The 14,247-nt window shown below is 29.4% G+C and overlaps 1 protein-coding gene and 1 long non-coding RNA gene across 4 annotated transcripts in view; one reads left to right on the top strand and one right to left on the bottom strand.

Moving 5' to 3' along the window:
• LOC118201421 (uncharacterized) overlaps positions 1-14,247 on the top strand; it is a 426,452-nt gene that overhangs the window by 388,622 nt on the left and 23,583 nt on the right. The window lies entirely within an intron of this gene.
• LOC118201422 (uncharacterized) overlaps positions 8,016-14,247 on the bottom strand; it is a 59,332-nt gene continuing 53,100 nt past the window's right edge. Inside the window, exons 4-5 of one of the 2 annotated variants that reach the window (XR_015042583.1) lie at positions 12,602-14,104; positions 8,016-10,304 (exon numbers count right to left, since the gene is read on the bottom strand). This is a non-coding gene — a long non-coding RNA (uncharacterized LOC118201422). Of the gene's footprint in view, positions 10,305-12,601; positions 14,105-14,247 lie in introns of those variants that run through there. The other variant, XR_015042582.1, reaches the window with a different exon arrangement.

Genomic DNA, 14,247 nt, shown 5'->3' with positions numbered 1-14,247 from the left:
TATTCTATTTATCATTAGTTGCTATATTTTAAATTTTGTTTTAACATCGAAAATATATTAATATTATAGATTTAATGAATCCTAATTCTCGAATCACAATCGCAAAATCTTTTCCCAAATCTCTCGAATTCTTCATGTAATAAAAATATAAGAAAAAAAGGTGTTCATTAAAAATTATTAATTAAAATAAAATTTTAAATCTGCATTTAATAAAAAAACACAAATTTAGTTTCTAAAAATGAAACTACTTTTATTAGGACAATAGAAATGAAATTTAGTAAATGATGTATATAACTGAAACTCTTGAAACATAATTGAAATCAAATTAAAAATTAAAAGAAAGGCTGAATAACAACTTTGAATTTTTGGTTTCTCAAAACCTTTTTAAATCCAAACAACCATAAAGGGGAAAGGATTGTTTCAATAGTTGATGTAGATTAACACTATTATTATTATTATTATTACCTTATATTAATGCTTCTGTTCAATGGCAAAAAAAAATCTTTAAAAGTATAGAATTAAAATACCTAAGGGTTAAATTTAGGATTCAGAAGATTCGAATGACAAAAAATATGTGAACATTTGAGTTCTCGCATTTCAAATCTTTTTCAAGATTCGTGAAATTCGATGGCTCGAATGTTCCAGGTTATCAGCATCAAATGAATTTTAACGAATACAGTCAAAATACAAGCTTTCAAACAAGTGTCTGGCATTCTTCTTCAGTTCTACTCTTCAACAGGAAGTTATATTGTACTTAAGATGGTAGTAGTTCGAATTTGCTTTGGAAATTAATCAAGCTTTGTATTCACATAACTTTTCTTTTTACAAGAAACTGAGGACAACATATGTCCAGTATAAATTTGGGGGAAAATGCTTGCATTGCAGGCATAACTTTTATTTGAAATTTGGTTGTAATTTTCAATGCTAAGTCTTCTTGACATGAATATTCATAGAACTTTACAACTAAGCTGAATTGATTTTAAGACTTCTATATATAAAGTACAGAAAACTTTTGAATTCTATACATAAATTGGAGCATTTTTACAATACCTACGCTAAATAATTCTCAACAAGATCTTTCAAAAGATACAAATAATCTAAAAATCATATCTTTTGAAATTTTCTTACATATGATGTTTTTAAATATATGATGCTTTCAAGAACTTTTTTCCATTGAATGATTATGTTTTTAAGATTGTTTTACCATTGAATGCTTATGTTTTTAAATATGATATTTTTCTCTGAATGGTTTTTGTGTACTAAATTATTATTATAATGTATTAATTAGCAATGTACGTTAAAGAGTAATTACATCGATGTAAAATTTGCAATACAATGTGAATTGAATATTTATCGTTCATTGTAACAGGAGTGTTTTCCCTAACTCTTCGCCTAAAATAACTATAATTGGCTTAAAACTTCAATCGGTTTAATACTTTTTCTCAAAATGTTAAACAAACATAAAACTGGTCATTGAATTATAGCATTTTCATTAAAATTCCACCTGCAAAATGTACCTTGTTTCATACGTTCTTGTTCACGAAGCATAAATATTCATTGTATTTTTATATGAGTAAGTTTGCACTTAAAATCTAGCTTAAAATTATTTAGATTTATAAAACAACGGACCACGTTTTATTAAAACTGTGTTCTAAAATTAGCAAATTTTGAAATTAAGGTATTAGAGTTATAAATAAAACTGTTAGTTTATAATTAAGCTATTTAATATGAAGTCGTTAAGTAATACGACAATGTTTGCAGATCAACAAATTTAACAGTAATACGAATGCTTTGTTAGATCAGATCTAGGACCAAGAAGTAAAATAATCTACTTAAAAGTATTCAATAACGTGTGTATTACTTAAATATATTCTATTTTAGAATTATAACCAAGACTGAAAGAGATTCTTCTAGAAATAGAAAAAAAGGAGCCTAGAATTAGGGCAGGCATTAGTTTAGAAAAATTCTAGTTTGCTATGCATAACTTTTATAGAATGTACGAAATGTAAAATTAAGGTAAACAATTTTTTGATGAGAAATTGAATTTTACATTGTTTTTGAAGTTTACATTGTTCTTTATTTCCATGCATTTGTTTTCAAACAATACTAATCTCATTAAAACTATATTATGCATACGCATTCGATAAGTGTTTGATATTCTTCAGCGCTACCTTTCGCTAAGAATTAAAATTGTGCTGAAAATGATAGCAACTCGAATTTAGTTTCGGCAATTCTCATTCTTTGATTTTGCATACCTTCTGATATAAATACATGAGCATGAGATATGTTTAATATTTGCTCTTTAGTTTTCGTAAAAAGAATTTATTATTAGTTTAAATCTAGTATCTTTGTTGTATAAGTAAATTATAATTCTGCGTCAACCAATATGGTGCACTAATTATTCAGTTTCAAACCTTGCTTGAAGCACTGTCATTTTCAAACATTGTCTTCATTACTAAGACATTAATCATTGAAACCTTCCCCGCAGTTTTAAAAACAAATAATACGAAACTGAAATTACAAACAAAATCTTTTGCCAAAAAAAAAAAAAAAAAAAAAAAATGCGCATTGTGTTTTAATGGATTCAGCTAAAATAAAAGCAAGCTTTTAAAGTTCTTTACATCAATCTGTCGATACAATTAACTGAAATTTATATTTATATCATTACTTTCAAATGTAAGTGAACAAAATGAGTATTACGGGAATATTATTTCCGATTTAACTTAATTTCTTGCTAATAAATGTGTGACACGCAAATTCTATTAAATAGATTTGATAGAATTTTATCAAATATTGATCAAATATTTTTGTTTGCAAAACATTTTATTGGCAAGTGCTACATTTAATTTTTTTTTTTTTTTTTTTTTTCGAAAAAAGCCTATTTCAATTCTGAGAATTATTTTATAAAAGATATTTTTGGATTAGGCTGACAATCACACACTGCATGAAATTTGAAATAATATTGTTGTGTAGTTCTAGTGGATGGGAACAACATTTTCAGATATATGTGTCACAAGGAAGTCTGATATCGGATCAATGAACGTCTGTTAATTAGACATTTATAATAATATGCTATCCTAAGCATATAGTGTATGAAACAGAAGATGCTTAGATTGTGTCGCCTGGTTGAACGGAAGTAGCATTTACTAAGGACTAAGACCTTAGAGACAGAAAAAAGACATAAGTAAAATAAAATTGACATGACTTAAAAATCTAAATTATTTTAAGTAACTATACTATCTGTAGATTTGTTACTAATGTCTTGGTATTCGTTACTAAGTCTTGGTATTGCTGGCTGACTTTGATAAACAGCGACCATGTAAGTACTTGCGAAAGAAATATAACTTTTTTATATACCATTCCATAAAGGTTAAGCAAGACTTCACTAAATTCATAAAGGTTAAGAAAGTGATGTGTAAAAATTATCAAAAGTATTCAAGCTAAACAGATCTATCCGTGGGAGCTCCTAAATACAGGAACCAGATTTCTGAATTCAATGTTATAAACAAACTGTTCTGTATTCATCGCAGTATGTGTTCTACTGCTTTTAATGAAAAAAACCAAAACTGTAAAAAAGATAGACGAAGCACTGCGTTGTTCCTGCCAAGAAAGCATCATTAAAGTCTGAAGCATTGCTATTAAATGTAACATCAAACATACATGATTTTAAAACTAAATTTTTACGTAAAGTAGTTATAATGAAGAAAAATATGTGCAGCTAAATAATATAATCAGTGTAGGAAATATGTGTAGGAAATAATCGTTTACAAATCAGATTTTAAAATAACTCAATGCGGCTTACACAATATTTAAAATGTTACGTTTTACAAACTGTTTGCTTTTCGATTCTTACGCAATAAAGACTTTTTTATCTCATTATTGTGGGTAATTTATATTTTCTCGTAGTTTACTTGATGAAGGTCTTTGTAGACTTCTTTGCAAATACGTCTTTCTGTTCCTGAAGAAGGACGAACTTTAGCTTGTCAAGACAGATTTGTAAATATGCTTTAAAATATCTTTTATGAGAGTTTATTTTCAGCTCTCGAATGCTTTCTTTCGTTAATGGGTATTTCCCATGTGTCATCTATCCAATTAATTTTATTCTTTTTTTGCGAATGGAAAATGTAAGTTTACCCACGAATTTTCTATAATTCTTTAGCACTCTGTAATAAACATTTTCTTGATATAAACTCTCCTAAAGAAACTACTGTTTAGACTCGATAAAAACTATATGATACCAGATCTTCCATAAACAAAGCCAAATACAGCAGTTATGATAAAGCCAGTAACTATGAATGTTAACTAGAACTAACTAATTAAAAAGTCATTTTGTCTTTCGGAATTAAAACTATTTAAGGAATGCGAAAACTAAGTTTATCATAGTTTAAATATCAAAGTTTCATACTTTAAAATCTTATCTTTCCATCTTAATATGATACAGTGAACATTTAAACATTACTCTTTGTAGAATTTTCAAAGCTATGTTACCAAGAAATAAACTCAAAAAGATCACTCTTCTGATTTTACAAATCTAACCAACATTTGGCTATAATTGCAAGACGAAAGAAATTTTTCCATACTAAGATATTGGACATTGTTTATCTAGTAAAAATACTATGTGCATAAAGTATTTTCTGCTATTGCAGTACATTTACTTTAACTATGCATTATAATATGTATGTTACGATGAGTTTTTCGTTATATAATATTAACTTGTTTAAAGAAAAGAAATTCGAAGCCTATTATTGATTAGTTTTCATTATAATATTATTCATACCTAATTAATAGCAATGAATAAAATTAGAATATTAATGTGAGAAAATTATATATTTTACTTAACGATATGCATTATATTTAAGATGTCTTAAACTTTCCTTAATTTTATAGAATATTCTTCTTCTTCCAGTAGATTATTTCAGTAACTAATAAAAGTTTTTAATATTATTTTGTTAGAAGTTATTATTAACAATCGTACTTTCTAACGATTTGATAATACGTAGTTGTCATGTAGTTAACACTTTTGAATAAGCTATGGTATGGGATAAAATTACGAGTTGAAGTACTTCTCCATGAAATTAATAATGCTGTCCCCTTTGCCATAGCACTATTCTTCTCTGTGAAAACGTATGAATTTCGCGGAGAAATTCTAAAATCTATTGTCTTTCTCTGGGAATTCTAATTTTTATACTAATTTTATACTATTCTGATTTTTCTATTTTTTTAATTCTAATTTCTAATTTATATTCTAATTTTTTTCTCGTTCAAATTTTACTTACGATTATCAAATATATACAAATTAATTTTTAAAAACTTTATTTTTATAATTTCAGATTTTTACTGTTTGAAGTAAAAATATTTGTCTTTCAACCACTTTCTTTTTACTTGTATTTTAGTGATGTGTTATTAGAGTTATTGAATATTTTACTGTAAAATTTAGAACTATAAAAATCGTAAACAATTTTCAAAAATAAAATGTATAAATATCTACAGCTGTTATTTAAGCCACTCGAATGTTAATTCTCATATTATACGCTTTGTGTATTATTTTAAAGAAAATTTGAATTAATTTTGTGATTTTTTTAAGTAACACCGTTACTAAGACTCTAATGTTTTATAATGAATGTTATTCTCTTTGTTCGTTGTTTTTCCGTGCTTGCTTCAGTCTATTAAACGCAATCAAAGTTGCATATTTTGAAAAACAAAATCTTTAAATGGTTATCTATATATGAAAACGAGTAGAAACATTCCATTTTCAAAGTTTCTGCTCGTTTCGATTAAAGTAATATGAAACGTAATAACTATTGTTCAGCAGAGGTATTATACTGATTCAATTCTTATACTAGCCTTAAGATTTGTGCTAGTAGATGTATTTAATCTTTTGTAGAGAAATACGAATAATAATTTCTGTGTGTGACATCTGAAGTGTCTCTAACAAGAATGTAGCATAAATTTTGAGATAAATGAACATTTTACGTCATAACTATGATTCATTGTAAATTGGTGTCATGCGATGACGGATAATAATTAAACAACTGATACGACAGACTTAAATTATCCTGATATTTAAATGGTTTACTAAACTGCAACCTAACCTCTTAGTTTTACATGTTATCTTGAACTGTTCTTAAACATTTTCTTACACAGTTTCCTTAAATAAATTTTTTTTATAGCAAATCCTACGTGTAATTTAACTTAAAGCATTTCTACGTATACTTGTGGCTTGATTTGCTATGAAGTCGTATTGTTAGATTCTAATTTTTTTCAAAATCTTTTAGTTGTGAATTGTTAAAAAAATGCAGCAAGTTCAAAAACAGTTCTACAACTCCGAGTCAGCAACAGAGGTTTCTAGAGTTTTGCTTGGAGTCAGACCCCAGTAAATGTACATTATCTGGTCATCCTTAACCTTTCTCCTAATTAGCTTAACTACACGTAGCATCCGAGCTAGAAGCAACATTTTACATGAGGATCCAAAATGTTGCTTCTAGCTCGGATGCTACGTGTAGTTAAGCTAATTTTGGATAACATTTTGGATCCTCATGTAAAATGTTGAGCATTGTCATTTACTCTTAATTGAATTAGCTTTATAAAAGCACGTTTCTTTGATGCGAGTTGTCAAGTTTGCCGAATCGAATAACTTTTAATTTACTGAAGAGACTGTGTCAATCATTGGCGGGTTTTGTCTATACTGTAATTTTTCTTTGACTACCAGTAAACGTCAACTTAACAACAACTTTTTTTTTCTTTCACGGCTCTTAAAATTACAAATCTAAGAAAAGATGTAACTCAAAATTTACCGTAACTTGCAAGACCCAAACTCAGGCTTATATTATTTGTATTATCAAAAATTACCTCAGGATGATAAGCCATGAATCAAACAGCCTAAGTCGAAAGTCTTAGTTTAATATTTCGACCAACTTGAGTTCTACTTACCAGAAGCAGTTTAATCAAGTTTATTACTTGCAAGCACTTACTCTATATCTAAACAAGCAAACTGCTTCTTTTTCAGTAAGGATAACCACAAGGTACGAGCACTTTCAGAAAGAGAACACAACAAAAAAGCGTGCTTGCTTGTCAATTTTGATTGTTTGATTTTGATTCTTCGATGTTTCCTCCTTCTCTAAACTACGCAGCAAAGTTACATCTTCTGGAGAGGACTGCTTTGAAATGAAAACAAAACTTAAATGAGGACTGATTAATTGATCTCGAAGGTTACGATTTGACCCTGACGCGGAGCAGAATTATTCATATTAATTTGAAAAGCTACAGTTAGTGTATAATTTTTAGAACATTTAACAAACTCAGAATTACATATTGTACTAGGCTATAACATTCTTATCAAATGGAACCCGACTCAGGAATAAAAAATATCTTAAGCGGAGGAATGAAAAAAATAATTAAATTAAGGTATTTTAAACTAAAATAAAAACAAGTGAGTAACATGTTTTGCATGGCAATATCAGAAGCATAATAAAAGTTATATAACACATTTTTCCTAATTCATCTTTGCAGTTTTCTTTTTCACATATTCATTGAAATGATCATCTGTTTTCTTATTGCCACTTCAGTTTAGACACAGAAGTACCACACTAGATATAAAAACTCAGATTAATAAAGGTACTGAACAAAGCAATGAAATAAAATAAAAGTATGTCAAAGTGGAAGATAAAAAAAATGAGCATTATTGCAAATAACTTTCAATAACTTTTGCGTTCGCTGATTATTAATCACTTCTTACAGTTAAAATTATCTACGCTTGATAACTTAAAATGTAATTTTCAGATTAAGAGTTTGTGTATTCTAATACTGTATTAAAGTTTAGTTTTGTAAATAACTTTTTATATGAAATAAACTTTTTATTTTGTAAAATTAATAAAAAATATTTCTGCAGAAAATTTTAAAATTTTATTTTCAATTTGTTTACCTTAAATTTCTTTCCTTGATACTTCTTTCTAATTTCATTTATATGCACTACAATTGTTTTGTAACAGCTTATTTATGCAGAAGGTAGACTGAATAACAGTTTATTTATACAGAAAGTAGACTTAATAACAGTTTATTTATATAGAAAGTAGACTTAATAACAGTTTATTTATACAGAAGGTAGACTGACTAGGAGTCAATTGACAGTTATCCTATTGATTGACAACTATCCTATTTTGCACCTAAAAATTAATAATGTTTAAAATACGTACTACGCAAGAAAATTTCAAAATATGCAGTATGCTTGGAAATTTCTATTCATTAATTGCATTACAAAAAGCATTAAAAAAACTTTTATATCAGTAATATCCTTAAAATTAAAAAAGGACATTATTGTTCCCTTTTTTAATAATTCGAACTGGTATTTTGAACAGAATGCACAAAAGTTCTATATGAAAGTTCTGTTACTGTAATAACGTAGTATTAAACAAGTATAAGCTGCACATTTTATATAAAACAAAGAGTAATTAGTATTAAAAAAGTAAATTAAAAAGTGTTAAAAAAGTAAATTAAAGGAAATTAAGTCTAAGGATATTACACCTATCCACACAATATTAAGGAATTAAATTTAAATACGCCATAATATAAAAAATGTGTTTAGAATGACAATAAGTCGCTCTGAAAATGAAATGACTAGAGAACCAGAACAGATAATTGCATCCACTTCAGATAAAGTACTATGAAGCATCTAAAGCTTGAGTTAACAAAGGCATGGCAACGATGTTCTGGCCAAAGATGCTTAGTTAACGATAAATGACCCAACGCACAATTAATCATAGTTATGGCTTGACTTCAAGGTGTCTTTTCCAGTATTTGTCCTCTAATCATTCTTGTATGTTCTCTAATCAATCTGAAGGAAAAGTGCTAAGTATTCCAATTCAAAGTGTCTTTTAAACCTCCTCGTGGTTTTTGGTCTCCAATTACTATACCATGATGACATTTTCGGTACAGAAAAAGTAATGCAGAAACGAAATTATTGTATTTTAATATGCTGTTAATATTTCTTGAAAGTGAGTAAATTTTGTTTACTTCTTTCGTCTGGTTTTCCTTTTTTAATGACTGTCTTTATTAGTGTAGTTACACATTACGCCACACACGACATAGCATGTTCAATTACAAATTAATTTGATGTTACCAAACAAATAAAACATTTGCATATTTTGCACTCGGCCTTTATTTTTGCAACCTCTGAATGTAGACATATACTTCCAGTTATAAAAATATTTTAAAATGAAGCAAAGATTTATATCTTCAGCCCAAAAGCAGCGTTAGGTCAAATAAGCTAGGCTCGAAATGGGATTTTGCGTTGAATCTCTATAAAAAAGTGTATCACTTTCCAAATTGTTGTCATCAAATATTCTTGCTCTGCATTATTTTAAATGATATTAAATAATAAAGAATCTAAATGAATGTATGAATGTTTTTCGCAATGTGAAAAAACGACGGTACCTATAGCCATCAAATTTTGCATAACGTTGTCCTACCCGAACATAGGCACCTGGAAGGACGAATTTCAAATTTATTTTATTATCCGTTTCAGATTTTGTAAAACTTAATAAAATTTTGATTAAAAAATTCAACGATTTGAAAGAGAGCAGTGGCAGGACTGTACGAGATAAAACCATTTTATCTCCAGCGTGCGAGACTGTCTATCGAAAACTCTAAAGATATGTTATTTTTAACTATCTGGTGACTTCGCTGAATTTTATGTGGCGTCAGTGCGAAAATCGCGATATTTAATAAATCAATGTAACACAAAAACGTTAATAATAAAAAGCATTTTTGCTAGCCATCTTACTAAGAAAACTGAACACTGATATGAAAAACTAAGAAAGTGAAAATAAATTAAAAGAATGTATGCCAACACTTTAACAATGCACTGAGAATTCTAAATTTTGTTAAATTAAATAAAGTGTTTGCGATTTTGCTGTTGAATTGTATATGACGTATGTCGCTGACTCAGCAGACCACTTGATTAACGCTTGTCTACCAGATATAATTCAATACGAAGGCTGTTCAGTAGTAACCTTCGAATGCTGATGTGTGTTGTCCGCGTCACGCGGCAATCAGTGAAAATTCAATCGATGTACCAGGTGAAAGCCAACTCCTCCGGCTCGACGGACCAACAACAACTGTTCTTAAAATTAATATGTTTCACAAACAATAATCAATCAACAAATGGACTGTATTCCTACACTTTTATTTTATTACACTTGTCAGCGATGCGAAATAATTGATACAAAATAAGCGAGCCCTTCTACATGGCTGTCACAAAACACAATTCTATCAATCAATAATCTTGTTGCCACACATAAAGTTCAAAACTAAAAGAAGAAAAACAAAAGGAATTTACGCTGTTTGCAACAATAAAATAAAGCAAACGATACTCACATAAACAACGTAAGTATAAAGAAAATTGTACTTAATAATGAAGCTAAAAAGGCAAAACAAATGGGTTAGCAGGAGTGAGTGCAACAGCAGACTGCGAGCTTAGCGAGAGCGTAAAAAAAACTAACCAACCTTTCTAGGCGGCCTTTAAAATCTGAAACCTTTCTAATTTCTTATTATATTTTAATTTTTTTTAAACTAGTTATGTATAAAATACGACATTTAACTTACTACACTTTCAACCGGTCCCTTTGCTTATATTCAGGAAAATTTTTTATCCGTTATAAAAAATAAAACACAAAAGGCTTGACTCCCGTACAAAAATAATTGACCGAGATATTTAATTTCAAAATTTGCAATATTTGACATCATTTTGAATTTGCACTGAGGGACCGGTTAACAAATAAACTAGAATAATCCGAGATTGATTTTTCAATCAATGATATTTATTCTCTTGTGATTTACTAGTGTCTTTAATTTATAATTTTGTTACATTTGGTACCCCGAATGAATTTTCACACAAATAATTTATAAATTTCCAAAGTCAAAAATATGTAATTAAAATTTTCATGAAGTTATATTACTTTAGAATCGTAATTTAGTAACAATACAAAAAATTCATAAAAGTGTAAATATTTTTCACTTTTAATAAGTGTAATTATTTACAGTTTGGTTGCGTGACAATACTGAAGTCTGTCAGTGTTTACTAGGACAACGATCTTCAAATTTTTTTAATCGTGTACCTCTAAGAAGAAAATAATTGTAACAAGAGATGCTAAGCTGCGCCGGAAGAATTAGGTTACCATTTATCATTGAAGTAAATGGCTATTTCGCCAAATATGCGAGATAGCGCCAAGCTGGCAATGGTTTTGGCGACACTGTGGTCCAATTCCTGTGTGACTGTAATTGGTCTGACACCTATATGTAATTGTAACTGCATATGCCTTCCAACAATTTTGAGAAATTCGAAGCTACTGGAAATTTTGTGTCGGCCGGAGGAAAACTATAATATAAGGCCGATATCAGTTCTCAGTTTAATGCAGAATTCAGTGTACTGAGAGATCTCGGTACGAGTTTCGCTCTTTAGATGCGCCGCGTTGTGTTGAACAAGGTACTCTAAAGCGTAGCTGCTGTTTGCCCCCTGTAATACTGAAGAAAGATGTACGAGTGTTTTTGTGGAAAGTTCCAGAACTGTAAAGTTTTTCTTTGGGGAAAACAAAGCTTGTCAAGATATCATCGGTTCTGTGTGAATTCAATCCATGACGAACCCGTACGCAGCCAACAATAAGATGTAATATAATACAGTGTAATGTAATACCATACAGTGTAGTGGTCTGGTGCTTGCTAGGCGTTCAAACCGACCCTCTTTCAAACCATACAGTGTTACGTAATATCATACAATGCAATGTGTTGATGTTGTGACTAATTTCTCGTCTGATATCAGAACATGCCTACAAAATTCATTGCGGCAAGAAGTACAAGATTACGTTTGCCTCTGGCAACAGCCTTGAGCACCAGATAGATGACAGTATGATTTTGTCCAGTTCCACACCAATCTTCTGGGACAGCACCCCGGGAGTGGATCCGAGGGTCTTCCACCCCTCTTCCCCTACCACGAATCCACACGAGAGGAGACGGTGCCCTTCATCGTACAGAAATTACTCTAATCAAGGAAAAATTATGCTGCCCAATAACACTTCAGGATGAGTAAAAACTTTCTATCGATTTCTAACAGATTTAATACAAATATTTATATTTCCTGTCAGATACACAAATCAGTATGAATCGCTTCATTAGAATATAGCATAGATCTTAAAGGTTCTGCTATTTTATATTTTCTTGATACTAGTAGACTGTTACCAAAGGCTATAAAAATGGCTTTACGTAAATAAAAATCATGTTAGACTGCCACTATTATAACAAATTATTTGTTTATAATTTCAGTTAACAGCATTTCTCAAACAATTACTTATTTATTTTATTTATTATTACTTTTAATTATTTCTCAGATAGTATATAAAAAGTAATTTATTTCAATTATTGTTTGAATGGAAGTGATTTTTTTAATTAGTTAATGAAATCTGGATTATCCATTGCATTAGGAACTTCCCCCTAACAAGAAGTACAACAATTTCCACATATTTTGTGCCGCAAATAGGCACTAATCAAGAGAGAAAGCATTAATGCCATTTTATATCAGTGACAGTGGTCGTCAAAAAATTAAATATTTTACCTCATCCCTTGTATGACTCGCTCTTTGCTCTTTCGATTATCTTCTTCTCTTTCGGATCCAAAGCCAATTTTTCCAGAGGCAAGTGACTCAAATTGGTAGAAGATTCAGGAAAAAGAATCCGTGACTTTTGTTCTCAAAACTGGAAGCCAGATCCTGATACAGTTTTATGATATTGGCTCAAATGTAGCACAGCATCATAAAAGAGAATGATATATATTTTGCTGAGTAATATCAGTGTATGAAACACATATGCACGCTTGAACTTTCTTAGCTCAAATGGTAATAATTTTTTATATGTAAAAAGTACTGAGAAACTAAAACTAAATAAAATGAACAGTATAATGCAACTTGTAATTTCATCGATCTCGATATAAAAGGTGCTATAAGGCACCTTATACTATATTTTTCACGTCATGCATCTGTTATACCTTTTTCAGAAATCCTGATTCAATATTTCGTTCAATTTGATCAAAAAATTAATTTAATTATTGATGAGTTTATTAATTCTTAATAAATTATTTTGTTACTAAATTCGTGCTAAATATTTTGAAAAAAAAATTGCTAGTTTTAAGTTCTTATTCGGACGTTAATTTCTTTGTCGATTACTTAAGAAGCTGCTAAAATTCGGAATGGAATTTATTAAACGCATTGAAGTAGATCACAATTTCTAAATTTGAATTTTTTTTTTTTTAATTATTAGTCTTTCGAGGTTTTCTCAGTTCTGTTTTAAAATTAAACAATGCCCAAATTTTGTGTGCATTTTCTCTTATTTTGTAATATACGCATTAACAGAAACTAAATTTTGAGAGCGATGACGAAACGTAACAATAGATTTGATGTATAAAACATAAAATATAGAGTATAATATTACGAATATCTTGATCGTAACCAGCTGTTAGCCTTCTGATTCGGCTGTTAATAAAGTGATCCGTCTTCTTGTTGGACTGTTAATAAGCTCATTTTCCTACTAACAACCGTAGAGGAGAGCATTCAAAATTTAAAACACATACTGTCACGACATCATTAGTTAACGACATCATTTCTCATTTTAAAATCTGGTGTTGTTCTTAATAACTTTATTTGGAGTTCTCTGTTAGTAGAAAAAAAATTTTAAAAAGCACTTTTAAATATACCAAAGCAATACAAAAAATGTATCTATAACAACATATTACGAGTAAATACTTTGCAAATACATAATAAAGTACAAGCTTTTAAGGTTTCAGCCTCCGTAATAAAAAATACTTTCCCAAATCCACAAACATTTCTTCAAATACAGGTCCTTGATAATCGACAGGAGATATTGCATGATCCTTAGCTCCTAGAACGGCTAGGGCAGATTTCATCTGTTTCCAAGTTATGGATCCTTCTCCTTCTGGGTCCAAAAGTCTAAAATACGCTCTTAATGACTCTTCGGAATGCAGGAGAGATGTGAACTTTCCAGTTTCCATAGCTAACTTTATGTCTAACAAGGCATTTGCAAGAAAGGGAATTGGATCATCTGGCCTGAAAAAGAAAACCATCTCCGATAAATGGGTCAAAAGTTCCACAATTTTATGTTTTACTATGTACTCGTGGATTTCTTCCTTGAACTGACTCATAGTGCTTAAAAACTCTCGATAATTAACCCACAAGAAGATTATGACATT

This window comes from Stegodyphus dumicola, chromosome 8 (assembly GCF_044657685.1).
Source record: "Stegodyphus dumicola isolate Sdum_Otavi_A_Nest chromosome 8, ASM4465768v1".
Classification (NCBI taxonomy): Eukaryota; Metazoa; Arthropoda; class Arachnida; order Araneae; family Eresidae; genus Stegodyphus; species Stegodyphus dumicola.
The sequence above is the reverse complement of the archived record's forward strand: the minus strand, read 5'-3'. Positions and strand labels throughout refer to the sequence as shown.